The sequence below is a fragment of the Amphiura filiformis genome, chromosome 6 (genome assembly GCF_039555335.1).
Source record: "Amphiura filiformis chromosome 6, Afil_fr2py, whole genome shotgun sequence".
Lineage (NCBI taxonomy): Eukaryota > Metazoa > Echinodermata > Ophiuroidea > Amphilepidida > Amphiuridae > Amphiura > Amphiura filiformis.
Genome location: NC_092633.1, coordinates 10,077,679 through 10,094,697, shown reverse-complemented (window position 1 = coordinate 10,094,697; position 17,019 = coordinate 10,077,679). Strand labels below are relative to the sequence as shown.

Sequence of the window (17,019 nt, the reverse complement as noted above, 5' to 3'; positions counted from 1 at the left end):
TACACAAGCAAACACCCCAGCAGTAAAATATACATGCAGGCCTCAGATCAATTTGGCAAAATATGAACTTGTGCAATATTCCTAAGGCAAAACTGAAAAATCATGGAAAAAATCTAGGCCCTACATGTATGCCTATCAGGGATGGCATTAGCCTAAAGTGAATTTGCAGTAAAAGCCTGAAAAGTGTGCAAATTTGGACTATATAAATCCTCAAACAGGCTAGAAATAAATATAATTCTGGACATTTGAAGTAACAAAAGCAGGAAATCAGGCAATTGCCTGAAAACTGGCATCCCTGGCCTGTATGTATATGAAAATAAAAAGCTTATATCCATTATTGATAAATTCAGGAGACCTAGTGACCCCTAGATAAACTTAATATGCACTTTACTTTATGTAATTGTAACAATGAATTCAATTTCTATGAGTAGAAATGTTGTTGAAAATCATTTAGCAGAACAGAAATGGAATAAAAATATACAATCTGTTTCTATAGTTATGACCAACCATGGAAATGGACCAACAAATAGTGTAAAATTCAACCCTGTGGCCTTGCTCCAAATATTAAACTCTGACAACATTGCACTTTTATATTCTAACACAATAATACTAGGCCTACATGTAGGCCTACACATTATAGAACTGATGGATTTGTGTCCCTTCCATCTAGGAATGAGCATTCTCGTTGTATAAATTATAAACCCAATTTGAAATGTGCCATGGGAGAAACAGAAATCCGAACTGAATATTACCAGGTTTCTTCGCTTCGCGGAGAGTTTGATTTGGTTCAACTTTTGGGGGGTAGGGCATCGAAGTTTCTATATGAAAACACAGAGTGGGCAACAATTCTTCGCGATACTCGGCGATATTTTGATGAAGTATACATGAATGCCTTCGCGCGAAGCTGCGAATTAATTTTTTCATCACAGCTTCTCGCGAAGTGGAGTATACATCGGACTTAAACCATGTTTGAACCAACAAACTTCTCTATCAGATCAAACAAAATGCACATTTTACTTTCCCCCTACATGTAGCAATAACCAATGTCACAACTTGAGATAAACTTTCCCTCACACAGCCATTTACCCAGTCATGGTCTAATACAATTCACTGCATACAATTCTTTTTAAATGCAGAAGTCTTTGTCAGACACAATAAAGTGAAAGGATCAACTAGGATTTTATTGGAGGGCAATTGACTGACCTAAAAACATGCATATCATCAGCAAAAGAGCCAGTAACTTTGACAAAGTTAAATGACAAGACAATTGGACAATGCAACTGCTGCTGTATGTATTTTGTTGTTTTTCTTGTTTCCCCAGCCTCAAATCGCAAAAATACCCAAAATATGCAAGGATAGTGAGCCCCTATATCTCTTTGATGTTTTACACACAAGTTGCCACAACATACTTAGTGAGGACGAAGGGTGAGCGCGTAGCATGAGCAGCCGAAGCGAACTGATGCAACCTCTCTGGATTATATACTAAAGCAACTTGGAGTCCTGAAAGTAGGGCTAAATGAAGACCTGGATGCAGTGCCTGCAAAAATGTTGTCTTATTTCAAGGCCTATGCTTCCCAAATCAGCTTTTAGACTTCATACCCATTGTTGCAGTTGCTTAGAATACCCAGTGAGTACCACAACATATAATGTGTATGCATAGAAACACATACAACACCAGTATTTATCTATCTCTTTATGCTTTATAGCCCAGTTCATTCATAGTTTGTTTAACTGAATAAAACAGAATACCACAACCCTGGAAATTCCCAGTAACAGCTCAAAATCTTCAGCAAGATATTTTTGCATCCATGATATTTTTGAGAATGGCATGGATTGGCATATTTTTATCTTCGCATAAACATATGTATATGGCTCATTCTTGTATTATGGGGTCCAATGGTGTGACATACAGTCAAATTTTCAAAATTGAATATTAATGTCAAAAGTTAGCTTAAATTGAGTGGAATTATATACTCTTTCAAAATCTGCAAAATATTTTCAGCGATGATTGCCCAGAAATCTGTACGAAGCATGCGCGTACGCAGGAATTTTTCAAGGGGGGTGTGATGATAAAAATACTAAAATAAAGAAATGGCCGCGTAGTGGTCATCCCGTCGCGCCTGCGCGACGCAGGGGAGTCTGAGGGGGGATGTGCCCCCCTCAGAATTAGAAACTTTTGGAAAATGAAGACCTAATTGAAGCGATTTGGTGGACAATTTTGGCACTATTAGTGTGTAAAATTTTTAATTGAAAAAGCCGAAAATTTGTGAAATGACGGTCCATGAAGCCTTTCGTGAACAAGTTTTTTCTTCAGTTGTAGGCCTATAAATTGTATTAAACACAAATTGGTAAATATCGAAAGCACTGAGAATCAAAAATGGCTGCTTGTTTATCCACTGTGCAGGGGGGTGTCTGAGGGGGGATGTGCCCCCCTTAGAATTAAGAAACTTTTGGAAAATGAAGACCTAATTGAAGCGATTTGGTAGACGATTTTCGCACTATTAGTGTGTAAAATTTTAAATTGAAAAAGCCGAACATTTGTGAAATGACGGTCCATGAAGCCTTTCGTGAACAAGTTTTCTCTTCAGTTGTAGGCCTAAAAATTGTGTTAAACACAAATTGGTAAATGTCGAAAGCAGAATCAAAAATGGCTGCTTGTTTATCCACTACGCAAAAGTTTCTTAATTCTGAGGGGCCACATTCCCCCTCAGAATTAAGAAACTTTTGCAAAATGAAGACCTAATTGAAGCGATTTGGTGGATCATTTTGGGACTATTAGCATGATTAGTGTGTACAATTTTAGTTTGAAAAAGCCGAAAATTGGTGAAATAACGGTACATGAAGCCTTTCGTGAACAAGAGTTTTGCCTCCTGCAGAAGTTCTAAAAATTTGCAAAATGAAGGTCCGATTGAAGCCATTTGGTGCATAATTTTTACACTATTTAAATCATTGCTTCAAACAGAAAAAAGGGCCCGAACTCAATTTGCACAATTAAAACCTTTACGTATGTTGCGGGGTAGGGTCCGGGGTAGGGTGTGGGGTGTGATGTGGAGAGGTGTTGGTTTTAACATCATAAGGCCCTATATCCATGTCAATTAACAATTAAAACCTTTACGCACGACGTTGCCAGGGTAAAGGTGTAATGATGTGGGGGTGTTAACATGTATTGACACATTTACGTACGTTGCTGGTCAATACCGGGTATAGGCCTAGGGGTGAGATAAATTTGTGTGGGCGGGGTAGTTATGGAATATATAGGCCTGCCTTGCTCATCTCCCTCCTCTCCTCTTCCCATTTCCCCCCCCCCCCCCTCTCTCTCTCTCTCTCACCATCTCTCTCTCTGTCTCTCTCTCTTTCTTTGCCTTTTCTCCCCCCATTTTAATTTTTTGGACAGATCCAAGGGGTGTTTCACACCGTAACACCCCCCCCTCATGCACGCCTATGGTATGCAAGCACATAACTGTGGAGAAATCACTCTAAAATGTCGCGCATAACCGGACACCAAACATGTTTTAACCCCTGCTAAACAAAAAATATAAATGCCAAAATGGCTAAAAAGTTGCAAGTTAAATGTGGTTTAGGAGCTTTTATAATGTAAAAATAAAATAACATTTATATAAGAAGTTGCTGTAACCTTCAAAACAGCATATTTGCATTTTGGTCAAAATACATGGTCAAAAATTGACCCAAAAGTTAATTATTGGGCCTGTTTTGTACAATTTCTGTCAGTTTAGATTAAAAGTTGCCATTTTATGTGGGGCCAGCACAAGTGTGGCATAATAGATAAGTGGATGACTTTCTATAACATCAATTTTGTGCACATGAGAGAATTTAAGGTGCCCAGTGGTATAGCAGATAACTGGACACCAAAATATTTGGTGTCCAGTTATGACTGACAATAACAAGCTATCTGTAATTATGTCATACTTTGAAAAGTGTATTTGACCTGCAAATTTATCTAAACATATCACACTGTTGTTTTAAGTATTCATTGTTTATCAGATACCCAATTTTTAAAAATTATGACATATTATTCATTTTCATGTGTCGGTCATAACTCGGTGTCCAGTTTGTCGTACAATATCCAGCTTTAACTTTAATTCAACTTATTTTGCAATTTCCATTTGTCAGTCATATATTTAAACATGTCATAATATATCATTTGAAGTATTTGTTGTTTACAAATTACCCCATTTTAAAAAAATATAGCACATTTTGCATTTTTACATGTCGGTCATAACGTCGCGCATAACACGGACACCAAAATATGTACTTTGCGTAAGCGCTGTCTTTGTTAACAGATGTTTTGTCGCTAACATTTCTTTCATAAAACAATTTTAGTATACATCCTATTCACTAAATAAGACCAAAAAAAATAAGCAATGGTCATATATAAATGAAACTAACAGGCAACCAGATGTAGATGATCTTTTTTGTCACAAGTGGTGTCCATGATTTTCGAGACCTTACATGTAATAAAAATTAAAAATAGCTGTTAACAATTTCTTTTTTGAAAGTTTTAGTAATAACCCACTTGTTTTGTATAAAAAATTACAAATAGGCCAAATACCTGTTACAGTTTTCAAAATTCAGGGCAAATTATGTGTCGGTCATAACTGGACACCATTGGACCCCATAATACAAGAATGAGCCATATATGTTACTCTTGCATGATGCTGCCTTTAAGATACATGTAATGTATCAATTTGCCAACAGTAACCAAAGATTTAAGTTCTAGCACAATTGCGAAAATTTGGTACCATGAATATATTGCTTTTTTTTGTATTTCACCCATATCATTAAAATAGACTAATAATTAAAAAGAAGTGGTGACCTGTATCCCTGAACAGGTCACTTGACGGGTAGGGGTGTAAATGTATAAGGGTTACACTTTAGGGTCAGTCCATGTCGAAACAGATTGAGTGTACACCCACCCTCTTGGATTATGCTCTCCTTTGGCTCAGGGGTACCTTTCATGGATCCCTAGGTGAGGTCACAAGAAAAGAATTCAAATTCCATTTCGTTTGCGAATGGCGGGCAATCAAAGTTTGGCGACCTTGACCAAAATTGTGAATTTAAGGGGTCCAAATGACAAAGTGCTCTCTTTGAGGGGCACTTTCTTCTTAATTGAATCAGTTGTGATCCTCTTTTTGAATGTGGTCACTCACTGGCTGTGTCTGAAATACCTAATGCCAAAAAAGATAGATTTCGGAATTTCATTGGGATTTCAGAGGGGGTCAAAATCAGCACTTCGTACTGTTCAATCAAATTATCTTGATTTTGAAGGACCCATGATAATGTCACAGTGCACGTATAGGTCCTAATTATGTTCAGAATGGATTAACCATATGCCAATGTCTATGAGCAATTCAAAAAAAAGAGAAATTTCTAGACCCCTACAGAATTTTAGGCCACCCCTAAAGTGGTTCAGCCACAAATGGCACTTAAAGTCGGCAAATTTTGACCCCTAATAACTTTAGGTGTACACCAGATATGAATTTCTAGCCTTTTGCATCTGAAAGAATGTAGTTTAATGTTACTAGGAACATATGATTTGTTTTGTATTTTTTGTGTTTTAGTATTAAGTTGACGCTTTCAAAAATAGTCATTTTTGCCTAACATACCATGCATACAGGATACGGTACAAAATGCCAATTTTAGTATGATACTTTTTATATATTTGATCACTTTATAGCCATTTGTATTATTTATCCTGATATTTCAAGTTGCTCTTGAGTTAAGTAACAAGAAAAAACTACTTTATAATCCTCTGTATGGATTTTTAAGGGGGTCAAAAATGCACTTCCTGGCAACGATGCACATGCAAAGTACAGGTTATGGGGGTCAGATTTTCAGAATGCTCCCAATTATGTCAAGTAATATATCAAATTACTCGTATGGTCATGAGGATTCCAAAATGTATAGTTTGTTATGTGTCAGACCTTTCAGGAGGGCGCTATGACGAAAAATGTTCATAGGTCAACGACCTTTTGAAAGTATCAAAACACAAAAATACAAAACAAATCTTATGTTCCTAGTAACATTAGACTACATTCTTTCAGATGCAAAAGACTAGAAATTCATATCTGGTGTACACCTAAAGTTATTAGGTGTCAAAATTTGCCGATTTTAAGCGTCATTTGTGGCTGAACCACTTTAGGGGGGCCTAAAATTCTGTAGGGGGTCTAGAAATTTCTCTTTTTTTGAATTGCTCATAGACATTGGCACATGGTTAATCCATTCTGAACATAATTAGGACCTATAAGTGCACTGTGGCATTATCATGGGTCCTTCAAAATCAAAGATAATTTGATTGAACAGTACGAAGTGCTGATTTTGACCCCCTCTGAAATCCCAACGAAATTCGAAATCAATCTTTTTTGGCATTCGGCATTTCAGACACAGCCAGTGAGTGACCACATTCAAAAAGAGGGTCACAACTGATTTAATTAAGAAGAAAATGCCTCTCAAAGAGAGCGCTTTGTCATTTGGACACCTTAAATTCCCAATTTTGGTCAAGGTCGCCAAACTTAGATGGCCCGCCATTCGAAACTAAATTGAATTTGAATTTTTTCTTGTGACCTCACCTAGGGGTCCATGAAAGGTACCCCTGAGCCAAAGGAGGGCATAATCCAAGAGGGTGGGTGTACACTCAGTCTGTTTTGACATGGACTGACCCTTTAGTGGTTACAGGTCCACGGGTCCATTTCACTCAATTTTACGAAGCTTTGTAAGTCTCGAAATCGTTTGTAACTTACGATGAGTCCAAAGTTCCATTTCACTTGACTTAGTTACGAATGGTACCCTTCGTAAGTAATAGGGATTTACTATAGGGACCCTTCATAAAGTTATGTCTAGTATTGGGTATTTGTAACTTTACGAATGGTTACTTGAGTTACGAAGGGTGAAAAGTTGTGAAATGGGCCCCAAACCTAGTCTACCATTCACAGTGTACAGAACCCACTTCGTCCATACGTATGTCAAAAACAATAGAATAGATGCTTTGGTTTGGTCGGGTCATTCTCCTGGTATGGACATGCTCACACCATTTCAAACCTGACTTGGTCATTGCTAAATATATCTGTTTTTCTGATTGTGCAGTCAGCAGGAAAGTTTATTTTTTCTCTCATTAGATAAACAAGGCAAATTTTTCCCAGCAATGATGCATAACGTTTTAAAAGACTCCTAATGTCTTTTACCAGAGAGTTTGTTATTTTAATTCACAGATTGTTTTGTAACTCGCCATGTACCTTTAGTATGGTGTAAAGATTCAATGACTTCGGACAAAATTAGAAATCCGGCTAGTAAAACTATCTTGATATGATCTCACAGTTGATAGGTCTGTCACACTACGACGGACTGGATCAACGTACATCACCGAATACAAAAATATTTTATTCGGTGGAAAAATCACCAGTTCGGCAGAAGATTCGGTGGGATTTTGGGTCCGATTCCGTTCGTCTCTCTATATGCGTTGTGGCCGCTAATAATCCTGCAGGCGTCTTATATCCGATCGTTCAACGTCCGACAAATGACCGGATTTGGGGTCCGATTCCGTTCGTTTCTCTATGCGTTGTGGCGCTAATAATCCTGCAGGCGTCTTATATTCGATCGTTCAACGTCCGACAAATGACCGGATTTTGGGGTCAACGTCCGACAAATGTGCGGATTTGGGGTCCGATTCCGTTCGTCTCTCTATGCGTTGTGGCGCTAATAATCCTGCAGGCGTTTTATATTCAATCGTTCAACGTCCGACAAATGACCGGCGAATCCGTGGCATGTGGCACCAACAGGGACGTCCACCCTATCAGAAAAGTGGGGAGGAGAGGGTGTTTGAGAGGGTTTTGACCCCTTAGAGGCAGTGACGTAGCAAGCACTTTTTCAGAGGGTGAACAAAGTGGGAAAGACAACTTTTAAGGGGGAAAACTTTGACGAAAATGGTCAAATATTGGCTAATAAGTACAAAAGGGCTACAAATCTTATATATCAGGGCAACCAGCAGGGGTAGCGCTAGGTCGCTTTTTGGGGTCCCGGACCCACCAAAATAGAGTTCGGACCCCTGTTTTTAAATTTTCTGCAAGTTCAGGGGTCCCTGCAGACCCCAGTTTTTCAATCTAGCGCTATTGCAGACATACTTTTATGCTGCATTTGTGTAACTCGGACTCGTAAACTCTACTCCGGACCCCTACTTTTTAATTTTCTGCAAGTTCGGGGGTCCCTGAGGACACTGGAGTATTTAGTTCTAGCGCTACCCCTGGCAACCAGCGTCCGGGGGCAATAGAGATGAGAAACCTTTGGACAATGGAGGCCCAATTGAAGCCACTTGTCATTTTTTGGATCAATTTTAGCACTATTATTGGGTACTATATTAGTTAGAAACAGCCGCAAATTGGTGCAACGAAATCCTAATTGAAGCCATTGAAAAGTTTTCACCATTATGACTATTGTATAATATAAACAATTATTTTTAAAATAACACGTGGATGTCCATAGCAGAAGCAAAAAGGAAGACTTGTCTATTTTTCAAACTGAAGGTCCAATTGAAGCCATTTGCATGGGGACTGTAGGGCCTATTTACATTATTAGGCCTAGGCCTATTGTGTAAAAATTTAGTTTAAAAATGGAAAATTTGGAAAATTGTTTTTGGTGCATCATTTTTACACTATTATTGCTTTAAACAAAAACCAAAGAAGGCCCGAACTGAATTTGCAAAATTTAAAATGTTACACTGATCCACTGACACTTAGATATAAGACTTCAGACTCATAATTTCAGGTAAAGCATGCATGGATTGATAATATGTTAAAGTCAGTAATAGACCTAAGTCCGTCTTAAATACTGACTTTGGTGACAAAATGTCACGGGCCCTACATATCGACGGGCGGCAGTAATTTTCACAGGCTTTGAGGCCAAGGAACCACATTTAAGCACTGCCTATAATAATCACAGGCCTATACTTAGGCTTACTATATACTATCCTGGGCCTACTCAATAACGCACAATTTACATTTTCCATGTTTTCTCTTCTTTTTTTTTTTTTTTCAATCACTAAAACTGGTAGGAATTTGATATTTCGTCCTCTACCCTTCAGAAAGTGCCCTCTCTCAATACTACTTACATGCATGCATAGGCCTACTAAATTACGTGCAATTTAACTTTTCTCTTCTCTTCTCTCTTCAATTTTTCTCACTTTCTTTTCTTTTTTTCTCCTTTCCCCTTTTTCTACTTGCCAGTCACTAAAGTACTGGGGGAAATATGATATTGCGTCACACACCCTTCAGAAAGCCCCCCCCATGATCGATGCACATGTTCGCCATAGGCCTACATCCGGCACAAGCGCCTGCGAAACCTTGCAAACACCTGCGGTATATAAGCGAAAGAATAACGAACAAACCCAGGGTATATATACAGAACAGTACGAACACACATCGGACAGCTTCCGAACATGTGTATTCGGCACACTCCGTTTCAAGTTTTGTGCATGCACAAAACTTGAAACGTATGTCGACGGACTAAACAAACATCACCTAACACGAAACGCATTTGGCGGATAATAGCAGGACATATGAAGAACATAAAGCGAACATTGACGAACACTAACGGATTTGCTAAAATACCATCCGTTTCTTATACGGAAGACCGATCCTGTGTAGTGTGACACTAACACGTTCTTGGTCAGCGTACATCACCGAATGCAAAAATATGCTATCCGGTGGTGAAGGCCTCACAGGAGCGTATTTACAAGCGAACACGGGCGAGTGCAGCGAACAAAGAACGAACATGAGCGAAAGGAGAGCGAACAAACTCCGGCAATATGCAGCACCATACGAACACACATCGGATAAATACCGAACATGTGTATTCGGTACACTCCGTTCAAGTTTTGTGCATGCACAAAACTTGCCGCCGGACTTAACGAACATCACCTAACACGAAACGCATTTGGCGGATGGTAGCAGGACATAAAAAGAACATAAAGCGATCATGGACGAACAACAACGGATTTACTAAAATACCATCCGTTTCTTGTACGGAAGACCTATTCGGTGTAGTGTGACAGAAGCATCAATTCCCTTCAGGAATCTTGTGCACATGTACACTTACCCAGGACACTACGCCAAAGACATGATATTACCAGAAGTAACAGAAAAACTACAAATTCCAATAAGGGGCGACACGTTAGTCATAACAACAGATTTCTACTTTTAGCGTCCTTTCACAAATTGCTGATGCACTTGAAAACACACTTTACAAAAATAGGTGAGCTTTGTGCATAAAAAATGACAGGACTGCATGCTATGATAATTGGTTATAAATCCAAGTCACTGAGTTACAAAAACACCATACCCTACTCTATTTGAAACTGACTGTGATAGGTGTACAGGTGTATTCTCTCTGTAGATGGAATGAGGCCTGGGAAAATATGGAACCCAGGAAGCTCATTCCAGGAAAAATGTATATGAAATAATAAGAAATTATAGACGAATCCGACGAGCCACATTCCTACACCTCAATGGCGGCCATAGCTGGGGGCCATCCATGCCTTTACGCGACGTCAGTATGCATGTTTACGCGCGTTTACCGTTCCCGTGACGCGACGCAAGTGCTACACGCTCCGATGCGCTCACGATAGTGGGCGTCTTGGATCGCAATCCAAACGAACTAAGCTAGTTTGGCGCGGATGGCCCCTAGCTATGGCCGACTGATCCTGACCATCACTGGGCTCACCGGATTTGTCTATAGGAAATATTAAGTACTATCTTTGAGTGAAATTTGCTTATCTTCACAGGAAGTAAGTATTTTTTTACCAGCCCTGCTGACACTTTTTTTAGTCCTTTTTGGTTTAAAATATCTTTGGTTAAAATGCCTTCTTTGAAGAACAGATTACCCTCAAATGTCTATGTTATCCCATTCAAGATTTTTCATTCTACATCAGAATTCGTGTCCCTTCTTGTTTTGCCGATGTAGAATGTTTGCGAAAAAAGTCTGATTTTAAATGGGTATGATCAGTAGATTAAATTCAGACTTCTCCTCATGGTATTTATCAAAATGAAGCATGAGAGGAGGAATTACATCTATATTTTTCATCCTGATGTGGCAGTTACACCAGTGCACATATCATTGGGCGCAGCTTCAAATCGCTAGTGTTTAAACATGCCTAGTGTTTAAACACGCCGCATAGATGCCCGCGAAACAGCTGCCTCTGCACGTTGACGTCACTGCCACGTCATTTTATAGTTTGTAAGAAACTGGGCAAAACTTTTATGCCAGGTGGGGAAATAAAATGGAGGAATGGAACAGGGGATCTGTATTTTCAGTATAAACAGCATAAATGTATTTGAAATCCCATCCATTTCCCCCAGGTTGAACAAGTAATGCTGAATCCTTAGATCCTAGGTTTCTCTACCAGCAGTCACTTTGTACCGAAATTCCTTCCAACATGTTAATAAGCAAATTGCATAACAATAGATACAGCTCAAAGGTTAATCCATCTTCTATGAAATACAAAATGCAATTACGCATATCATCTTGTAGGAAGAAATTTAGGTACAAATTGACTTCCGAAAGACAGCCCTTTCAGAGTGCACACATCCGCAATTTGCGAAAGAGCTGTAACAGAACATGTATATCTTTGTATTTCATACTTACTGCCTTGCTATTCTTCAGGGCCGCTAGCCGCTGGTAATTTCCTTAATCACCGCGTCTTTATCTGAGGAGGAAGGGGGAAAAAAGTGAAAAAAAAATTAACATCATTTTATTACACAACAAGAATTTACTAAGTAGCTCTATTTATGCGCTCTGGAAGAGCATCACAAATAATTATAGTATTACCTGATCAAACAGCTCCCAACAGCCCAAAGAGAATTGAACAGCCCTCTTCTATATGAAAAAACTCTTCATCAACTCACATGAGTGTCATCAACTTATCAAAGCCTTTTTTTGATGTCAAAACATAAAGTCATTTTAACCAATGTTTTATTTTGAAATCATATTGAATTCAGATTTCACTGAATTCAAGCGCTCAAGTTCGCAGCTAGATCACAAATTATCACAGATTTCATCATCTGATGTACTAGATGCCAAAATACACAGCTGCTTGGCCAACATTTAGTTCAAGCCAGAAGCTAACACTTGTTGTTGCTATGTTTACATATATTTTGAGTGGATACTACTAAAGCATTTGAGTACATGTATGGCTATAAAATATGTACACCACTACTTGATTATGTACTATTAACATTTGTATATCAAATTCATCCGACATTCACCTTTTATAGCAAACCCTTAGGTACATATTGTAAGATGCATGTTTACAAAGTGTTTGCAAATAATATGTATTCAATTTTAACACTTTTTGATTTGAAATCATAACTAGTGCTGTCATCTTCAGTAGATGCATTATATCAGTAGTGCATGGATTACTGACATGTACTTACAGGTACATGTAGAATCATCCACCGACAGGTGATTTCATGTCCCTGCTGGAAAATACTTAGGGCTCAGGAGAATCCACAACTGCGCAAAATGACACATTATCCATGGAATTATCGGTTACGTGCAGATTTGTGCGGCTGAGCTATTTTTATTTCAAGAAAATCATATTTTGATTTGCTGTTACTATTGTATAGTCTCATGATAATTTCAAGACATAGCAAGGACATCAAGTTAATTTTTATTAATGTATTTCTGAGAAATTGCTAGAAAACCAACACTTGTATAATAACTAAATAAGAATCCTATTCAGACCGAAATAGACACTCAAGGTTTACTATATGCACTGTGATTGACAGGAAAAATCATGGAAATCATGTCTCACTGAACAATGGTTGTAATGCTTTCCAGCTAATTATTACCTTCTAATATTATTATTATTACACCTCATTAGTTAATGAGTCCTTTCACTTTATAAATAGATGAAAATTAATGGTGCATTTCATTAATACTAGTAGTCTGCTGGTAAATACTTATTGTAGTAGGTCTTTGACAGGTTAACAGTGTTCAAATCCATCATAGAGCATTCATTTGTACCAAATTTGTATGTTCCATGCGTAACTACATGTACATACAGCCAAATGAATGTCAGTGCTTAAATACCATTTACCTTTCATTCCGGTATGTTTAATATTCAGGATTTTAACAGTTCAGTTTTGTGATTGCTTGAGTATTTGTATTTTCACACAGCTACATATCAAAGTCTATCAATGAAAACTAAGCTAGGTTTTTACGAGGTTGGCGGGAACACGATGAAATTGAAATGTACTGCCATGATATATATCACGACCGCGATGAAAGTGTTGCCGTCCTGTTTTCACTCTTCCATAGTGAATGCAGACTTTGATTTTCCAGCATGATTATTCCTGTTCTTGGTTTAGCATCAGCAATTACAAAATCACTTCAAGAGAGTAATCCTTTTACTTCAACTCATATCAATTCCTTTTCACTCATTTAATGAGTCAAGTCATGATCTTTCATTTCATCATCCATCGTAGTGTTTCCTTTGTAACTGGTGGCTGGTTGTACGTGAGACATAATAAAACAGGTAAGATGACAAAAAAACATAGCACTTAGTTACAGCTGCACCACAAGATGTGTGAGACAAGTTTCATGTCTTACCAGCATATTGTCAAATTCAGCTTTCTGAGAAATCTGACCAAGTCTTGATAAACCACTGCAACAAGTCTTCATTTCCTAATTCCTTGTTGTAATTACCATTAATTAATGGTAAAGATCTACCAGCTCCATCCTTAGTAAGGATTTGTCAATCTACAGGATAGTAACAACTTCGAGCACAGATTGTCACAATCTATGCCTAAGTCACAGGTGATGAAACACTTCCAAGCACCTTTTCTTGACCTCACATGGGCTATCATTATTGTCCACACATTGGCAACCACTATTGTCCACTCTCTTCCAAGCGTGTCCAGATTGTGTCTGTAAATTCCGACCAATGAATAACCAATTATCATAGCCTGCAGTCCTGTCACTTTCTATGCACAAAGCTCACCTATTTTTTTGCAAAGTGTGGTTAAAAGTTCATCAAAAAAGTGCACTTTTTAAGAACTTTAACTCTTTTCACCTTATTGTTGCAACAATTGGTAAATTGTCTTTTCTGACACAAATTTTAGAACCACCACTCTGTTTAGGTAACAGCCCAATTACCACAATATTTGCATAATAAATGACAACTGTTTTTCTTTCAAACCAAACTGGTGTCCCCATTTTGACACCATAAGATAGAAAGGCTTATTGCTGACTGTAAATTGTAATAACCTTTTAGAAGTGAACTCCAATCATACTCTACTGTGATCTACATCTACATAAATAGTGTGATTTTATAAACCAGTATCCAAGGCTCCCGCTAAGGTGCGTCTGTGCGTCCAGGACGCGATTTTCTACTGTTGGACACACTGTTCAACAAGCTGCATCAATGCCCTGCGTCTGTGAGGACGCAAGTGAATTTTAAAACATAATCAAGCTAGTTTACGCAATATACTTTCCATGAAATAATATGTCTACATCTCCATCGTACATATATTAAAATTAAATTAGCAGACCAATCAGTGAACGAGTTAGCATTATTGACCTTATTTTGCAAACAACTTCCAGGTCAGGACTGTCAATGGAAATCTTAGGGTAGGGCGATGTGTGAATCACATAAGCTTAAGCTCCAAACACGAGAGCAAAAATACAAATTTCGTAACTATCGTACAGTGTTCGAGTTCACGTTCACATAATTTGTTATAGAGAATAAATATTTACGTAAATCTTAAAAATCTCATCAAAAAAACTGAAGGAAATAGTCAAATATTCGCATCAAACTGACATGCGATGCAATGAAATACCGGCGATCAGCTCTTTCTTGCCAATGGTGCGTGTACCATGCGTGGATACGGAAATGGGTCCAGATTGGCTATTCAATCGTCAAACAATCATAACAAGAGAGCCGTGATAAGATTGGCTGCTTGCGCATCAAACCGGGTCAAAGCTTCATTTGACACTCATAAAGTAACTCAAAGCCTTGCCTATGTCACTCATTAACTGTGTACGGGAGTCAACCATTACAAAAGAGTAATGTACTGTTATACAGCTACTGTAAAATTGATCATTCAAAGATCATAAATAGAAATCAACTGCTAAGTCACTTTACACAAGGATTCTTCCAAGACTGATGTCAACTTAAATGACTGGGTTACCTGATTGAAATCTAATATTGCTATTGTCCGAACCTCTTATGCAGATTTCTTTTATGTCCCGCTCAATGATTGATGTTCAAAAATAAAATAAAATCCTTTCTAACAAGTTAATATGTTGCCGGTAATATTCCAACCCATTTACAAAGGGCTTGTGACCCCAAAATACCAACCCATAGTTTGGAGACTGCTGGTCTAGGTCTCACCATGTGTGAATTTTCTTCTTTTCACTATTATTATGATTATTTATTTTTATAGTTTTGTCACTTTTGTGAGATTTTTTGTTCTTTTTTATTTATATGACAAGGTTTCCTGCCCTTTTATAATTTCAAAGTGCACATCATGGGCTACCACAAAGTGTTCCTACACTTAATGAAGAACAATTGTGTGAGTTTCATTAGCCAATCATTTAGGCATCATTCAGCTCAAGCGGAATAACTCCATAGGCGTGTTCAGATGGTCATAAAATTCTTGAGTATCGGCGTACATAAGAAATGCGATTCCAAAATTAATTCTTGACTGCACGCCAACATGTCTCTATTGAAGACTGGAATCCTCAAGTTAAGTTGAGCAATGCCTGATGATATCAGCTAATAGAATTAGAAAAAGTACTACAAATGGCGGCCATTATGGATTTATGCAAATTAGGGTACACATATTAAGGCATGTTGCACACTTGTGAAACATACATAGAAATTACTAATCCTAATAAATGCACTTCAGGTATTTAAATTAACACAAACGTTGTGTAAACTGGGAATGCTGGCCAAATCAATATAAAATGTCCCAAAATTGGCAGCCATTTTGGATTGATGCAAATTAAGGCACCCTTATTGAGACGTTAGGCAAACTTGTGAAACATGTATTGAGTATCCATTCTGGAATAAGCATTTTAGGCATCTAAAATACCTGAAAAGTTATATAAGATGAGTGTTAAATTCAAAATAAGGTGAAAAATCTGTGAATTGGCGGCCATTTTGGATTTATGCAAATTAGGCATATTTCCACCACTTGGATATTTAGGGACTTTTAGTATGTCATTCTAGGGACATTATAGAAATGCATTGTGGTGAAAAAAATTCTGTTGCAATTTGTTTGACCTTTACCTAAAAAATCAATTAGTTTGCCTGGACTATTAAAGGAAGCTCACTCATCTGGCCCATCACAAGATCCTCTATGGATACCAGTCTTCTGAACACTCACATTGGTAAAAATCGCATTTGAGAGACGCACTTGATGCTCCAAGACGCTTCAGATGAGATGCAGAATTGTTTTCGTTCGTCCCCGCACACCGTCGGCGAGGACCCGAATACCCCTAATTTTCTCCCCATAGCTGATGGCGCGATTGTACATGGCGGTATAGGGAGTCCCGGTTCTCCTTCTCTAATGTAATTCTGTGGCTGTGACCCATCTCAGTGGTGCATAGAATTGAACCATATTAAATATAATTTAACTAAGGTCATAGGTTAAGCTCAGCACTGGAGAATCACAGAACGACCACTAGAGGATCACTCAGGGAAATCGCAAAATCCAAAAAAAAATTTTGTGGGGAAAAATTTGGGGACAAACTTAGGGATTGGGATCCTTAATCTTGACAGTTCACACAGCAGATTTCCCCAAGTTCTTTCTCTAAAGTACCGCATAAAAAGTAAAAAGCCCCCAGAGCCCAAGGTAAACTTGAAAATCCCTATATTTTGGTATGGAAAGGTACTTTTGGAGTAAAAAAGCTCTTTTACCCACTGAAGAACATGTCAAATTATGGAAATATAAATCTCTCTTGAAAATAAAGAGGATGGAAAAAATAAGCACTTCTTTTAAAAATATATAC

General features: G+C 38.0%; 1 protein-coding gene across 2 annotated transcripts in view; it reads right to left on the bottom strand.

Moving 5' to 3' along the window:
* LOC140154948 (mitogen-activated protein kinase kinase kinase 2-like) overlaps window positions 1–17,019 on the bottom strand; it is a 141,542-nt gene that overhangs the window by 75,194 nt on the left and 49,329 nt on the right. For both annotated transcript variants that reach the window (XM_072177609.1, XM_072177610.1), the window contains exon 3: window positions 11,650–11,710. The gene's annotated coding sequence lies outside the window, so the exon portion shown is untranslated. The remainder of the gene's footprint in view (window positions 1–11,649; window positions 11,711–17,019) is intronic.